Here is a 17,470-nt window from a genome sequence, read left to right as displayed (position 1 = left end):
GGTGTGCTTATATATCATGACCAGATGCACCAACAACTCTCTTGGAGCCATACCCTAAATTCAACAGGAAGTCGGCCATTTTGGTTCAAAGTTGCGATTTTCAGGCCAATTTTGCCGTTTTTAACCCGCGTACTTTAACGAACTCCTCCTAGGGATTTGACCTCAGCAACTTGAAATTCGGTCAGTATCATCTACAGACCTGGGAGATGAAAAGTTATCAAAACAGTGAGTTTTCGACATTGCCGAGGGGGTGTGGTCGGGCGGCGAATTTCGATCCTTCGCCGTGAAAATTCAAACGGCCATAACTCTGGCCTTTTGTGCTTGGAAAGAGTCCCGTCCTGAACACATCCATGTGTCAATATTGGATCTAAGTCATAGCGCCACCTGCTGGCACCAGGAAGTTACATATTTTACACGTTGATGCTCTGTGGGTCACATGGTGATGGGATCCACCTCAAATTTACTCAGAATAGCCCATATCTAGTGACAGTCATAGCGCCACCTACTGGCAACAGGAAGTATCATGCGTCGTTCTTTGTTGTATTACTCCTAGGAAATTTGGCCGATGCACCTGAAATTGACTGAGCTAAGATTTAAGACCTTGGTAATGCTACATTGGGCAGGTCATGACCCATGACCAAACGCCGTTGCCATGGCGTCACATCCTTCGCCATGAAATACGATGCTGTATTTTAGGGACAAGGGATGGGTTTACAGTCACGAAACTTGGCACACATGTCTGGAGTGACACCCGTTAAAATCCTGGATAGGTCATTTGCATAGACGTGACAATATGGCTCAACAGCACCCCCTTGAAAATTTCAAAATTGTAGCCCCGCCTTCCTGATTAGCGTAGAAAAATGAAATTCAGGAGGCATATGTATCATGTCAAGATGCACAAAAAAGCCTCTTGGAGCCGTATCGTAAGTCCTACAGGAAGTCGGCCATCTTGATAAAAGTGGTCATTTTTCGCGTTATTTTGACCATTTCGCATACCTTGTATTTTAACGAACTCCTCTTACAGAATTCATTGTAACGACTTCAAAATCAGTGTGTGTCATCTACAGTAGTGTGTGATCAAAAGTTATCAAAAGATTTAGTTATCATTGAAGCTTGTGGCTGTGGCGTGGCGTTGAGTTGTGATGTTTCGCCATGACAGGCGAAATTGATATAAGTTTTGTGTGCATGGTCAGAACTGCCTGAAACTTGACATTTAAAAACAGTCCAGGCCTGAACACGTCGACATGACAATATTTAGTCAGTGATGTAAACTGGCTCCATGGCGCCACCCACGACATTTCAATGAAGCAGCCCAAGCAGCAGGCAAAACAGCAAACATAGGAAGTGATGTTAACCTCCTTTTTTCATTATCTGAAAACAGCCCTTGTGTTGAGACATCTATATACCCGTGACTGAAGCACTTCAACTGCACCTGACACGACATATGCAAGGGCGTGAGGGCCCGATCATCGCTGCTTGCAGCTTTAATTATTATTATTATTATTATCATTATTATTATTATTATTATTATTATTACGGCATTTTGATCGTGAATAACTTGAATGCGCATATCCCAAAACTCCCGAAATTTGGAATGCGAGTCAGTTCTGGTGAAAATTTAAGATTTTATGTGTCTCACAAAAAATGCGGGGAAAAATGGCTCGACAGCGCCACCTAGAAAATTAATAAAAGCGAGCCCCACGATACAGATTATCGTAGAACAATGAAATTTGGTGTGCATTTTATTATAAGTTTTTTATTTCTTTTTTATTTAAGTTAGAAATCTTTTAGTCTTATTTTTTAAGTTAAAGTTAAAGGTACTTCTTTTTGAAAGCAGTACATTGCTACACATTTCAATTGTTTTGTTTAACCTGTTACTAAGTTACAGACATCTGAAAGGAGGACTGGCTGTTCAAGGTCTGCAGAGCTAACGTTTCTCAGCTACCAGAAGCACTCATCTGTCATCAGACTGCCACAACAACTGTGTTCCTGATTTTGAATATATAAACCTTGATATATTTACAATGAATATTTATCAAACACAGAAAATAAAACTACCATAGCTTTACGTTATTCGCTGGTGGTAAGTGCCCACACTTTAGGATCAGGGCAGATCATAGCTGATAGTGGACTACTGGTTGTGTATTGGAATATTAGTGGAAAATATTTGAATTGTGTGTAGTTCTGTGGTGAAACTTTAAACTATTGATGTCATAAATAGCATTGGTATTAATTTATCCTTTCTAGTGTGTCAACCTTAAATTGTAACAGCAACTATACATTGAGGCATTTTGAAATCTGTAGGAACTGAAGTAAGTTAATTTCTTCGTCCCAAGTGCTTTGGCTTACTACAAAAACAACTGAAAAGCGTTATTGAAATTTAGGTAGATCAAAATCTTAATGTCAATAGCATTGGAATTAGCACAATTCATCTTATGTACTGTGTCAGTGTTAAGCTTTTGCATTGAATATACCACAGATTTAACAAGACATTTTAAAACTTTTTTACATCGTAAATATCCTTTTGTGTACAATTAGAAATCTGTAGGAACTGAAATCTGTATTCTCAGAGTACTAGAACGATTTCTATAAAGAGGTTTCCTATATCTGTATATTCCTATATCTATATATCTTAGTCTATGCTGACTCTGATTTGTAATTTAATCTAGCCATTTTGAAACCAGTTATATCAAAGTAGTCGTTTTGAAATTGAATTGTAAAACACCTATCTTATTTTGTTCTACTTGACAAAAAAAAACCTTATTACAGACTGTAAAGGCCAATTATAATCAAAAGTTGAATCTTGCAGATTTCTACATTTGTTGTAACGAAGTGCATATTTAAAGATAACACTGTTCTTGTAAAACAGTATACCTAAGAAATAAGATTGGAGTGAAAAACTATATTAATACGAGGAAAGACCTGTGGTTCCTGAACTTGTTGCTGTTTCAGACCTCTGTAGGTTTGTACCCAAAGGTTTGTTTTGATTGGAAATATCTTCATATTTGACTACAATCAGTTTTTCTTTAGTCATCTAGTGTAAATAAGTGTAAAAGTAACAACATTGTACTCCTTGTCCCTGATTCACATAAACACACACCAAAGATACACACCCACTCACATTGTTTGAATCAGTAAGTGTATAGAAGTAAATAAAATTTGAGAATTAATATAGATCAAATAGTGTTAAGTTTTACCTTGAATATTATAAGAGGCTTGGCCAGGATTTTCTGGAAAACGTTTTTGGTCACTGTTAATATTCTCGTTCTTTAAGTAAATTATAAATTCAATACATTTGAAACAAACCTGGGCTCTTTTGTGTGTTAATTTACTGTTCCCAAGGGTTTAGATTAGTAAAAGCAAATACAGGTTTCATCTAGCTTCTGATTCTGTTACATTAACAGTAATTGTTCAGTAATATAGTGTTCAATATCTTGATTGTGTACAATAAAAGTAAAACACTTGGATTTGTGGTTTTGGAACACAACAACAATGCCAAGAAAGACTAAGAGGTCCCAAGCTGCAAGCCTGCGCTGGCAGAGATCAAATGAGATTCACTGCTTTGAGATTCCTCAGAGCAGTGGTCAAAACGATGCATCATGTGTGCAAGAGGTATCCTATTCAGATGTTGTAAAAAGGGGATGTCACAGTGATCCGTGTGTAGCGGGACCCTCTCATGCTTACCAGGTAAACCACAGAGGTCAAAGTGATGTGCCAGGTGTACCACAGGTATCATATGCTGACACTGTAAAGATGGGATTTAACAGTGATGATCCATGTGTAGCAGGGCCTTCTCATGCATACTAGGTAAACAATACAGGTCAACACGATGGATCACGTGTAACAAAGATCTCTTATGCTGACATTGTAAAGAGAGGATGTCACAGTGATGCTTCCTGTGTAGCAGGGCCTTCACTTGCAGACAGTGTAAACCTGGGAGATCAGCCCTCTGTAACACAAGTTTGTGCATCCCGCAGCCAAGCATCTCTTAAATACAGCCAGGAATCCAGAAATCGCCAGTGTACTTGTAACTCACTAATATTTCTTGCATTCCTTCATGAGAATGAAAACATCACAAGAGCAGACCTTGACCTTGTTTTGGATAAGGGTGATGTGATAAAGAGGCCAGGAAAAGGTTTCCTAATAATATCTGTTTGGCTGCCGATGAGCTTCCTGCTGAGGTTCATGCACGCGGATGCATCTATAATGTGGACATGACACAACCTTCCAGGTACGGCACATTAGGAGGACCTTTACCAGAATCTGCACCAAGTTTCCTTGACCTAAAGGCAGGACTGAGCTGTCTGTTATCAGATGTGCAGTATGCATTGCTCATAATGACTGGGTTATGTATCACAGTATTCAGAACCACATCAGGCAGATACGGATTCTTTGATCCACACCCCAGAAGAGCTAATGGTTTGCCTGTACCCCTGAGATCACCCCGTGCTGGTACTGCTGTAATGCTGACATTCACGCGTCTGAGTGATATGATTGACAGGATCATGAAGTGTCACCAAATGTTTGAAACACCGTTTACCTGTACTTATGAGTTGGTGCCTGTGGAGTTTTACAATGTGAATTCAGCCAACTTGAATGATGCTATGCCAGACACAGAGGGTCGACCTACAACTCACACTGCTGCTGTATCATGTGCTCTGTTGCATGATGCTCCTCAAAAAGAGTCAAGCCTAAGTGGTCATAAGATAAACACTCTCGTCACTGATGGCTCTAATAACATTGTACATGAAGTACCCACTGATATGGAAACTGAACCAGAACCATCAAGCCAACCATCGAAGTGAATCAGACTTATCTGCTACAATAATAAATACTGTGGCCAGTGATAATGTCTTATGCAACATCTCCTGTAAACTGTCAAAACTTGGTAAACAGCAAAGGGGAAAATATAAGAGGAGACTATTGCACTCTGAAAAGGCATCACAAAGAAAAGAGAATCAGAAAAGGAAAGAAAAGGAAAAGTATGCTTCTGATGAAACATACAAAGCAAAGAAAATATCTTACTCAAACAGGAGATATCGAAACAATTCTGAATTACAACAAAAGAAAAAAATAAATATGACCACCCGATACAGAGAAAATGTTCACTTCAGGCAGAGGCAAAAACAGTGCATGAACAACTGTTACAGAAACAATGCTGATCATAAACAGAAAAAACAGCAGTATATTACCAACCGATACAGAAGTAATGTTAACTTCAGGCAGAAGCAAACACAGCATATCACCAAGCATTACTCTCATGACCAAGCATTTGTGGTTAGACACAGACAACTAATGAGACAACAAATGCGAGACAGGTATAAGAACAATCTTGCATTTAGGAGTATGCTGAACATGAGGTGTGCAATGAAAATAAAAAGGAAATACAGACAACTGAATACACAAACACATGAGAGTGACAGAGAGGATGACAACTCTTTGATCAAGGAGGCCATATCTGTTTTCAGATCAAAAATTAAGGCCGGTCCCACTTATGTGTGCACTGTGTGTCATAAGGCTTCATCTCCAAACCAAGTACAACCCTGCACAAGGTCAAATTATATCAAAAATCCAGAGGTGGTTGCAGCATGCCTGACAGGAAAGTATGTTCATGTTTGTAGAGATGACTGCAGAAATGAACAACAGTGCAAGGTGCCTGATGAGAGGAGGAAAGCATGGATCTGTTCCACCTGCCACAAATACCTTAAAAATGGAGCCATGCCCACCCTTGCTGTAGCCAACAACTTGGAGCTTGCTGACATTCCACCTGAACTGTCTGACCTCAACATTTTGAAGAGACAGCTCATAGCCAAGTGCATACCATTTGCCAAGATTATTCCACTTCCCAAAGGCAGACAAAGAGCCATACGTAGTAATGTGGTATGTGTCCCATCTGAGGTGCAGGAAACAGTCCATGCTTTACCCAGACTGAGAAGTGAGACTCAAGTCATGAGAGTAAAACTGAAGAGGTGATTGTTTTACAGAGGTCATCAGCTGTTCCAGACCGTCACATGGTCTAAACTAGTGCAGGCATTGCATAAACTCAGACACATTCACCCACAGTATACGGATGTCACCATCAGAGATGAGGCTGAGTTATGTGACCCAACACTTCCTGATGAGGAAGATGATGATGATGACATGGATGTTACTATGGATGATGATGATTATGATGAAGATGATTTGATGGAAATTGACAGATGTGAGAGTAATGCACTGTATGAGGCAGAACATGATCCTGCAAATGAACAACAAAACAGTGACATGCTGCTTGGTGATGACAGTCAACCACAGGAGCAGAGAGATGATTCAGAACAAGAAGGTGACATGCCTAATGGTGGTTTTGCTCTCGAATCATGCCTTCAGCCACCTGATGTTGCAAAGGAGATATTGTGTTTCAGTGAAGGAATATACTCTGTTGGCCCTGCTGAAAGAAACAGTCCGGTTAGCTTTTTCAGAACACCTAAACTGGAGGCCATGGCTTTCCCTGTTCAGTTCCCTACTGGCGAAAACACATTGGATGAAAAGAGACATTAAAGTAACACCCAGCGGTTATTTCAAAACAAGGCTTTTCTCTATTGATGACCATTTTGCCAGAGACACAAACTACTTGTTCTTTGCACAGTTTGTGACTGAAATACACTTGGCCAATTCAAATATGACAACACAGCTACGTAAAGGAAAAACTCTGACCCGCGATGGATGCAAAATAACCTCAGGAATGTTGCAAGATAAACGAGAGGTTGAGAAACTGGTGCGTAATAAAGATGCAGTCAGATTCATGCAGCCACTGAGAGGGACACCAGCCTATTGGGAGAAAATGGCCATGATCAGACAGCTGGGAACTCCTACATTCTTTTGTACATTTTCTGCAGCTGAAATGCGTTGGCCTGAAGTAATCAAGGCAATAAAAATGCAGCAGGGGGAAGAAGTCGATTTTGAGGATCTCGACTGGTCCACAAAGTGTGACATACTGCGAAGCAATCCTGTGACGACAGTGCGCATGTTTGATAGACGTGTTGAACCATTATTCAGAGATTTACTCTTGTCCTGCACAACCCCTTGGAAAAGTTGTTGACTACTTTTACAGAGTGGAGTTTCAGCACAGAGGAAGCCCACACATACACTGCCCCTTATGGGTAGAAGGTGCACCTGTGTTTGATGAAGATGATGATCAGACTGTGTGTGATTTTGTGTCCAAATATGTCACTGCTCAACTACCTGACCCACATACACAACCTGACCTGTACAAGAAAGTCACAGAGGTGCAAATGCATAGCAAAAAACATTCGAGGACATGTTTCAAAAGTCCTGGCTCTGATTGCAGATTTGGCTTTCCCAAACCACCCTGCAGTGAGACAATAATAATGAGACCCAATGAGGATAATGATCAAACACAAGTGGAAGAAGCAAAGCAAAAGCTCAGACAGCTGAACCTGTTGTTGAATGAACCTTTCTCTACTTCCCTTAGTTTGGAGCAGCTTCTGGCTCAATGCAATTTAAAAATCAAAGAGCATGAGCAATGCTTGAGCATGATAAACAAATCTGATGCAGTGATACTGAAGCGTGATCCAAAGGACTGCTGGGTAAATGGATATAATCCCCATCTGCTTGAAGCCTGGAATGGCAATTTGGATGTAAGTTATATACTGAATGCATACGGGGCAATTACTTACATCACCAGTTACATCACGAAGAAGGAGGTAGGCCTTTCTGAGTACCTCAAAACAGTCATTCAGAACTCCAACATGGACAGTGTCAATGAATGCAATGAAATGAGGGAAATCATGCAGGCATACTCAAAAAAGAGAGCTCAGCGCTCAGGAGTGTGTAACTCGCGCATGTGGTATAAACATGAAAAAGTGTCCATGTGGTGTCATATTCATACTGACAGATGACAATGCAGTCAGAATGAGTCATCCTCTTTCATACCTGGAAAGCACTGCGCCAGAGAGTGAAAATGTGTGGATGACATCTTACACTGACAGATACAAATCCACAGTTTCAGGCCTGAGGAGTTTGAGGAGATGTGCTTGGCAGATTTTGCAGCTACTTGCAGGATTGTCTATGGCGAACAGACAAAGGGCAAAAATGTTGTTCCGCTGTTAAACAACATGGGATTTGTTCAAAGGAGAAGTAATGATAAGCCTGCCATAATCAGATTTTATTGACCCTCAGAGAAAAAGTATCCAGAGCAATACTATGGCACGTTGCTGAAACTTAACCTCCCTTACCGATCAGACCAGGAACTGAAAAGACAGTCTTTTCCCACATACGAGTCCTTCTACGATGGTCAAGCCTTGCACCTGAATCTGAACTAGTGAGGCTGGAGTGTATTAAAGAACTTGAGGCAAGAGAACCAGACAGTGTAAATGAACAAGAAAATGTGCCAGACTACATCCTTCAAGGTAATGCTGTTACAGAATGCAGAGCTATCAGAGAGGTCCCTGCAATACATCCTGTACTGTTACGGCAAATGTTTCAGAATCTGAACCAGAAGCCAGCCTGTGTATTCAATGCAGTTCAAGACTGGTGCATAAAGCGAGCATGTGGCCTAAATCCAGATCAGTTTTTCTTTTACATAAACAGCGGTGCTGGAACAGGGAAGTCACATCTTATCAAATGCATCCACTCAGAGGCATCTAAGATACTGTGCAAACTGCCAAGATATGCTGAGGATGCTGACATTTCAAAACCCACTGTCCTGTTGACTGCTTTCACTGGAACCGCAGCCTTTAACATCTCAGGCACAACGCTGCACTCCCTCCTCAGGCTACCGAGAAGCCTTAAACCCCCATTTCAGGGACTTGGCAACAAATTGGATGAAGTCAGATATGAGCTTTTCAACGCTGAGATCATTATCATCGATGAAGTGTCCATGGTGTCAAAGCCCCTTTTTGCCTATGTTGATGTGAGACAGATCAAAGGCAGTAAGAGACTCTTTGGAGAAATGTCAGTAATAGCTGTTGGAGACTTTTATCAGTTACCACCAGTGCGACAGGCTAAACCTCTCTGTGTGCATGACCCATTACAGATTGACTTGTGGCAGGAACACTTTCAGATGATCGGTCTGACTGAGATTATGCGTCAGAAGGATGATGTTGCCTTTGCAGAGATGTTGAACCGGATCCGTGTGAAGGAAAAGTCAGATAAGTTGTCTGAAGCAGACAGAGCTTTGTTGTCACAAGCTGTCACTGAACCAGCACTCTGCCCGACTGATGTCTTGCACAATTTTGCAACTAATAAACAAGTAGATGCGCACAACTCTGCAACATTAACCAAACTCCACTCTCACATCACTGAAATTGATGCTGATGACTGTAGAAAGGACCCACAAAATGGCAAAATGTCACGACAAGCCCAACCATTTAAAGGAGGCAGAAATGAGTTACCAGATACACTACTAGTTGCTGAAGGTGCTTGTGTTATGCTCACCAGACACATAGATGTTTCTCAAGGATTAGTGAATGGTTTGTTTGCTACTCTGGTCAGGTTAATAACCTCTGAACAACATGGATCTGTACATGTCACTATGCTTGGGCTCAAGATGGATGATGAAACAGCTGGAAGGAATTGCAGTAACAGAGCACCAGGGGCACCTGACAATCTTGTGTACATAGAGAGAGCAGAGGAGAATCTGAAACAGAAGAGAGTGGTACGCAGACAGTTTCCCATAAAGCTGGCCTTTGCATGTACAATTCATAAGGTTCAAGGTATGACAACAACATCAGCTGCAGTCTCACTGAAGCACATTTTTGAACCTGGCATGGCTTATGTAGCTGTAAGTAGAGTGACCTCTCTCAGTGGACTGCACCTACTGGACATGGATGAGAGTAAAATGTATGCCAACCCAGAAATCACTGCAACCTTAAAGACCATGAGACAACTCAACTTCGATGAAATGATGCCTCTTCTTCATATCAAACAAACATTGAGCGGGCATGACACACTGACCATTGTTCACCATAACACAGAAGGATTGCCATCTCATGTAAATGACATAAAGAGCCATCATGAACTGTGTCTTTCAGATGTTTCGTGCCTCACAGAAACTCACCTACAAGGCTCCTTTGTTGCTGAGAGTCTCTACTTAGAAGGCTACAACATGTTCAAATGCAACAGACACCTGTCCTACACAAATTTTCCACAAATGGCCAACAGAGGTGGTGGTGGAGTTGCTGTTTATGTGAAAAACCACTTTCAAGTGTGTGAAAAACAGTACATACATAATGTAACTGACCTTGAGTTTGTGGCCTCAAACCTAGGAAGCCTTTTGAACTCGTTAGAGATCATGGATTGTCACCCCATCATTGTCTGTGGTGATTTCAACAAGAATCTCTTATCCAATGCAAGTAAGCCAATACTGGAGCTGTTTCAGTCTAGGGGATATGTACAACTCATCATTGCTGCAACCACAGAGAAGAACACACTGCTGGACCTCATTTTCATCTCTCAACCACAGCATTGTCTCCATTCTGGTGTCATGAAAACCTATTACAGTTATCATAATCCTGTATACTGTGTAATGTCCTCCAGCAGTTCATAAAGAAGTCAGCTGAGTTTTAAAGATAAAGAAAAATGCAAAGGACTTGTGACCAAACAAATATTTTCAGTGCAGTGATCAATAGAAAATAGTTTATTAGAACATTGAGTAAAAAAGTACAGAAGAATTTTGTATTCATGAGTTTGATTGAATCTGAATTATTTAAAGTGCAATGACGAAATCAATTCATCAATTCATCAGTTGCTTACCCACACAAATTTTTGTTTTGTTCCTTATCATGTATGACCAAAAAGAACTATTCATTCATTCATTCATTCAATATATTACAGAGTAGGGGTATCCTCTGTGCAGCCTGGCTCTCTGAGACTGTGAGGGAGGGAGGGTGGACCAGAGGATCCCCTACTCAAAACTCAATATGACTGTTGTAATGAGCCTAAGAGAAACAAACCTACAAGGCCTCCTTGTTGCTGAGAGAATATCACACTGCTGAACAATCTCCATTCTGGTACAGTAATAACATGTCAGTTCTCATAATCATGTTTTCTGTTTAAGCTCCTCCATCAGGTCTTAAAAATGGCAGGTAAGACAAAAATATACTGAGCAACAGATTGTGTTATTAGTTAACTACATGGTTCTTGGAAATTAAATTTTGTTTGGTAATCGTACATTTTGATAGAATTGGATAATACGACAGGCCACATTTTTTCCCGGTAATTATATTATTATGGGCTATATTTCCACCATATTTTGGCCTGTGCATTTATCAGGGTGGGTGTGGGTCAGGGTTGTTAGCAGCTGTATACAGCATTGTACACAGCTGCTAACATTTACTATAGCAGAAATACATCAGAAAGTATGTGTTTTAGATGTAACACATACTTTCTGATGTACATATACCTACCAGCTGAAACCCCACATTCCCACCCATTTCCTGCTATGCTCTCTAGCAGGGTGGGTGGCTTTGCCAGAGACTATAATTTTTGTAAGTTTACTTTCCCCTGGACGGGAGACACAGTTCTATTGTGTCCTCTGTGATGACACCTGCCCACCTTGGCCTCACCTCCTTCAGCACCGTGAGGACTGGCTCATAACAACCAGGACACTATGCTGCCACAGACCAGATGCTGCAGCACTGGCTTAACTGTTAATCTACACCGGACCCATCACTGCTGGATAGACATGTTCTACTTCCTGCTAGCCCCAGTCATTCTTCAAAGCAGAAGATAACACCTGCCAGCCTTCGCCTCATCTTCTCTATGGCTCTGAGACACTGGACCATCTCAACCAAACATACAACCGAAACGTCATGCTGACACAGACCAGATGCTGCAGCACCAGTTCAACAGCGGAATCAACATCGGACCATCACTGCTGGACCACATTGAGACATGTGTTCCCCCTGCCAGTGCTGAGGTTTCTTCACAGTGGAGCATAAGGTATTGGGGATTTGAATTAAAAATGTCATTTGTGCTTTCTAATGTTTTGTTTTAATTGTGTGTTCATTCATTTATTCATTTTATATTCACTCGACAGTTTTGATGACACTGTTGTTGCTCTTGACTTTAATGCTACAGCTAGGAGTATAACATTGTCATTTACATCAAGGGGAGTATTTCCTTACCACTGTCGCAAAGCGCTTGCTCATGGGGGAATTGTTGGGTCTCTCTCTCTGTAAATTAAAGAGTATGGTCCAGACCTGCTCCATGTGAAAAGTGCCCTGAGATGACTTTTGTTGTGATTTGGGGCTATATAAATAAAACTGAATTGAAATTGAATTGAACTATATCAATGTCTTTCTCCAGGTCTTCCTCCACTGTGATCCCTCCACTTCACAGTGGAGACACTCAGGACTGCAGAGAAGTAAACATGTCAGGAAGCTGAACATCATGCAGCCTTCCAAAACTTCTCTGTGTGAAATGGCACTGGACAGAATATTGTTTCTTGCCCTGCAGCAGTGTTGAAGGTATTTGATTATTGTGTTTTATGTAACTCTTGAATATGTTTTGTGTCATAGTCTTTAGTTTATTTACTTTCTGTTTTCCTTTGTCAGGACCAGCTCCATCTTCCTACCTCCACATCACCATCTGATGCTGTACACAGTTCAGTTCAGTAGAGACTAACTACTGTTGATCCTTTGGCAAGTGATCAGGTGTACTGCTGCAGGGACCCATGCACAATGCTGCAGATCGGTACTCAATCAGTTTCTTAGGGACAGTGCCTCCAACTGTGCAACATCAAGCTCCCCCCTAAACAACAAGGTAACAATTTTATTACCTTACTTCCCTCATAAAAGATCCCTCGTCAACCAAACCACCTGGTGCATGCTGTTTACATTTACAATTACAGAACACATAGACCAGATAATTGGAAGCAGTAGTTCTACAGCCACTGAAAATGTCAAAGGTCATTTCATCTTCATGTTGACACTGTCTTGATAGTTTTGGTTTGTGCCAACAATGGACAGATTTAACAAACAGCAACATGACAGAACACACTACCAAACAGTGGACAAAATGACTGTTTCTCTGAAAAACAATAACCAATTTAAAAGATTCTTTTTTGATTGTTGATATCTATCCAAACAATGTATGTTTATTTTGTATTTCATAAGAATTTATTCCTTTCCTTTTCATTTACCACATGCAAGCAAACTAATTAACCCAGAGAAGAGGACAGATTTTAGAAATATTAATCATTAGGGTGGGGTTTCAGCTGGTATCTATGTCAAAGGTCTTTCACATTTGTGTGCTTAGCCTTGGGCTAATCTAAACCTCATGGTATACACAGCAGTCATTTATATAACTCCTGTGTTAAAATTTCAGAATTTGAAATCGAAATTCAGAATATTCAGAGAAAGTCTTCACAATGCCCACAACGCATGCCCAGGTCAAAAAGCCACGTCTGATGATTTGACTGGGAAACAAATGTTCCCATGCTAGTCTTGATGTCACTGTCAGTCCAGGCATACTGGACCTTTGAAGCCATTAACTAATGGGGATACCCTATTAGCCTAGGTCTAACCATGATGTGAAAAGCCTTTGATGGTATTGCTGAAGAGTAATGCAAACCATCAGAATTGTAATGTCTTTGTTATTCAGTGTCCCAGAGAGGACACTATGTATACAAATTTCTAATGTCAGTAGCTCTGTTTAGACACATTTGTCACTCTTTCTATGATAAGAATGTCTCTAGGTATGAAATATGTTAAATGGTGAATCTTGTGCAAAGTTCTTGTGCACAGTATTATTTGTGCACTGTGCCTACCATAAAACCATAAAAAAAAAACAAGAGAATGGCTGAAAGAACAATGTCTAATAAGATTCCAGTTACCTAACAATGCATATTTTGCATACACAGCACATAACTAGTGCTACTGGTGGTGAATTATATTGTTCAGCCCTGCCTTGTACAAGTATACTAAACTATACTACTTGTACAACTTATACTAAAACACTATGGATTTTGGTTGTTATTCATTTTACTGCAAGCTCTGAAGTGTTTAATAAGGCAACTCATTGAGAATCAAAGTCTGTATTTTAATTTAATTGTTTGTTTGTTTATTTTTTTGTTTGTTTGAGTTGAAATGGGGCCAATTCACAAGTGAGCACACCATTGTCTTCATGGGGTACATCATCACACATTCAAATCCTAGAAATCTTCCACAAAATTCACTTTATAAATGCTGTCTCAAAACTCACTCAGTTTTTTTTTAATTAGTAAAAGTTGACTGAGAGGGTTTAAACCTTATGCTGTATGCAAAGGTGTAGCCCCATTTCCAATTTTCAGTTCACTTCAATTACTTCCAGGTCTCTTCCATCATGCTCATTTCATATACACATAATTTAGTTCAGTTCAGTTCAAAACACTACTGTGGTTGCACTCTGAGCTTCTTAAGGTCTGGGGGCTTTTATTCTTAGGTTAGATTACTTTGCCCTGGACAGGAAATATTTAGTGGTATATTGTAAACCATTGAAATTGTAATATCTTTGTTTATTAATCTCCATCAAAGGATACAAAGTTGTACAATCTTCTAATGTCAAAAGCTCTGTTTTGACAATTTTGTCACTCTCATAGGCACTATGGATTTTGGTTTTGCAAGTACAGTTTTTATGTATTTTCTATGTTCTTTTGATAATGAAACACACTGACAATCAAAGTTTATAAGCACTATGGATTTTGGTTTTGCAAGTACCTTTGTTAAGGATTTTCTGTTCTTTTTATTTGTTTATTGGTTATTTCTTTTACTGCAAGCAAGTTTCTAATTTTCAGATGTATTCAATTAATTTAATTTCAGTTCACTTCAAGTATGTTCAATCAATTTAAATGTGATTTAATTCAGTTTTAGTTCAAAAAATTATTCATCCTTACTTTTGACAATTGAATATGCATAGACGCTGTCACTGTTACAGGGGGAAAAAATAAATGAAGTCAATCTAATGTTACACCAAAGCAATGAGTTGTGGTCACTTATACTGGGAACGGAAATCAAATGAAAGATGCTGGGTTCTCTTGTCAGAAAAGCAATTGTTTATAAATGCATAGTGACTAAAATTGTTGATGAAATATTGCAATAATGCAAATTAATAAAACACCACCATACTATTTATGTTAAATGGTTATTTACTTATTAACTGCCAACTGTCTTAAATTTATCATGCCATGGTAATCAAATTGTATTTGTACAGATGGGGATCCTGAACAAGTGTTTACTATTTTCAGCAATGCTTTGCGATTTATTGCAGTTTTCAGCATTCACATGCATTTTCTGCAGGAAATGCATTTCTAGTTGTGTGATTGCTGAGAGCAATCATACATTGTTCTTCTCACTCTTTATTGTGTGCTTGCTGGAAGCAATCACACATTGTTCTTCTCACTCTATTCTTATTCCGTCTTCCGTACGTTTTTTGCCGCGTTTCAACTGCTGCATACTTTGTGCTATAAAAACCATTCAAACATCAATCTGTGCAACTCATTCAGCAGATGTGTGCTTGTATTTTTCTGAAATGTAACATGTTTCAGCGATTTTATATAATTCTTTAAAACATTAAAATTTATAATGGCAGTCTATGGGACGAACCGTCCAACTGAGTTGGAACTTTGGTCACTTTGACACTCAACTGCTTGGATGTCCCTTATCATACAGACGCCATTCAAACTGTAAAATGTTCACAAAACTTAGAACTTTCAAAGTTATCAGATTGTTTAGTGATATCTTTTGTAGGTTTTCAGCAATTTAAGCCCAAAGTCAGGGGTTTTTCAGACTTTTTAAGGTCTCACCAGTGTGTCATGTGATCAGGCACAGTGGAGAGCACAGATAATTTTAGACCAGCAATGTTTTTCTAAACTGCTGTCACTCGCACAATTTTAACTCCTAAAGCACATATCTTGCGTCAGTATGTTGCCACAAGCCTCATCTCTCTCAAAATGTGAATACATTTCACATAAGACTTATAGTTTTTGAGATCTGAACATTAATTGATAGAGAGTCTCTGTCATGTTCTCATTGACTGCAATACAGTCTGCAGGATGTGTGTCTCCTCTCACTCCAGTTTCTTAAACTTGCAGATTCTCTCTTCCTTCAAACACTTTTTACACATATCATTCATTCTCATGTTAAACTAGTCTTGCTTTCACTAATGATGTACAAATCTCTGGGCGTCAAGCTCTGGTTTGAGACAAATCCATTTTCATCATCAAAATGGAGATTTTTTCCTTTCATTTTTGTGTATGTCTGTTGGCTCAGTGGTTTAAAACACTGTTCCTTGATCAGCTTCACCTTAGATAACAAGGTTGTGTGTTTGATACCTGCTCACTGCAGTGCTCCTCATAATATTGCTCTCATTTACAAAGTTTCTTCACATCTACATCATGTATCATAATTCAATTCCACTCTATCTTACTTTAACATTATTACCTAAAATGTGGACTGATATGCTTGTTAAATACATCTTTTCCTGTGCTATACAGCATGTCTAAGTGGTCTAGTGGTTTAAGGGCATCTCACTTGTGAACTCCTTTTAGATCCAAAGGTTGTGAGTTCAAGCCTCGCCTAGTGCAGAACTCAGTAGAGATGAAGGAGTCCAGGTGATGTCGCTGAGCTGCTTTTTTGTCAATTTCATGCAATTGACAGACTAAACAGCAGAATCTGGCCTAGCATTGCTATGTGACATGTTAGTTCAGTGCATAGCATGTCTGTCTTACAATCATTAGAGTGTAGGTTCTATTCCACCCATTGTTGATTTTAATCTTGGTAGATTTTTCAATAGTGTTCAGCTTCCAGTTATGTAGTCTAAATTCGCTTTCAGCAATCACACATAATTTCTACAGAAATTGCATTTTCTAATTCTTATTATTCCGTCTTCCGTACGTTTTTTGCCGTGCTTCAACTGCTGCATACTTAGTGCTATAAAAACCATTCAACTGTCAATCTGTGCAGCTCATTCAGCAGATGTGTGCTTGTATTTTTCTGAAATGTAACATGTTTCAGTGATTTTATATAATTTTTTAAAACATTAAAATTTATAATGGCAGTCTATGGGACGAACCGTCCAACGGAGTTGGAACTTTCGTCACTTTGACACTCAACTGCTCACAAAACTTAGAACTTTCAAATTTATGAGATTGTTTAGCGATATCTTTTGTAGGTTTTCAGCAATTTAAGCCCAAAGTCAGGGGTTTGGCAGACTTTGTCAGGTCTCACCAGTGTATCATGTGATCAGGCACAGTGAAGAGCACAGATATTTTTAGACCAGAAATGTTTTTCTAAACTGCTGTCACTCCCACAATTTTAACTCCTCAAGCACATATCTCTTCTCTCTCGAAATGTAAATACATTTCATATAGGATTTATAGTTTTTGAGATCTAAACCTTAATTGATAGAGAGTCGCTGTCATGTTCTCATTGACTGCAATACAGTCTGCAGGATGTGTGTCTCCTCTCACTCCGGTTTCTTAAACTTGCAGATT

At 39.5% G+C, this 17,470-nt stretch overlaps 1 long non-coding RNA gene across 1 annotated transcript; it reads left to right on the top strand.

Annotated features, from left to right (window-relative positions):
* The first annotated feature begins 11,003 nt into the window (after window positions 1-11,003).
* LOC122990500 lies at window positions 11,004-15,045 on the top strand. Its single transcript, XR_006405384.1, has 3 exons — window positions 11,004-11,940; window positions 12,307-12,467; window positions 12,555-15,045. It is a non-coding gene; the product is annotated as an uncharacterized LOC122990500 (long non-coding RNA).
* Window positions 15,046-17,470: the final 2,425 nt, after the last annotated feature.

Source organism: Thunnus albacares, chromosome 2, assembly GCF_914725855.1.
Source record: "Thunnus albacares chromosome 2, fThuAlb1.1, whole genome shotgun sequence".
NCBI lineage: Eukaryota > Metazoa > Chordata > Actinopteri > Scombriformes > Scombridae > Thunnus > Thunnus albacares.
The sequence above is the reverse complement of the archived record's forward strand: the minus strand, read 5'-3'. Positions and strand labels throughout refer to the sequence as shown.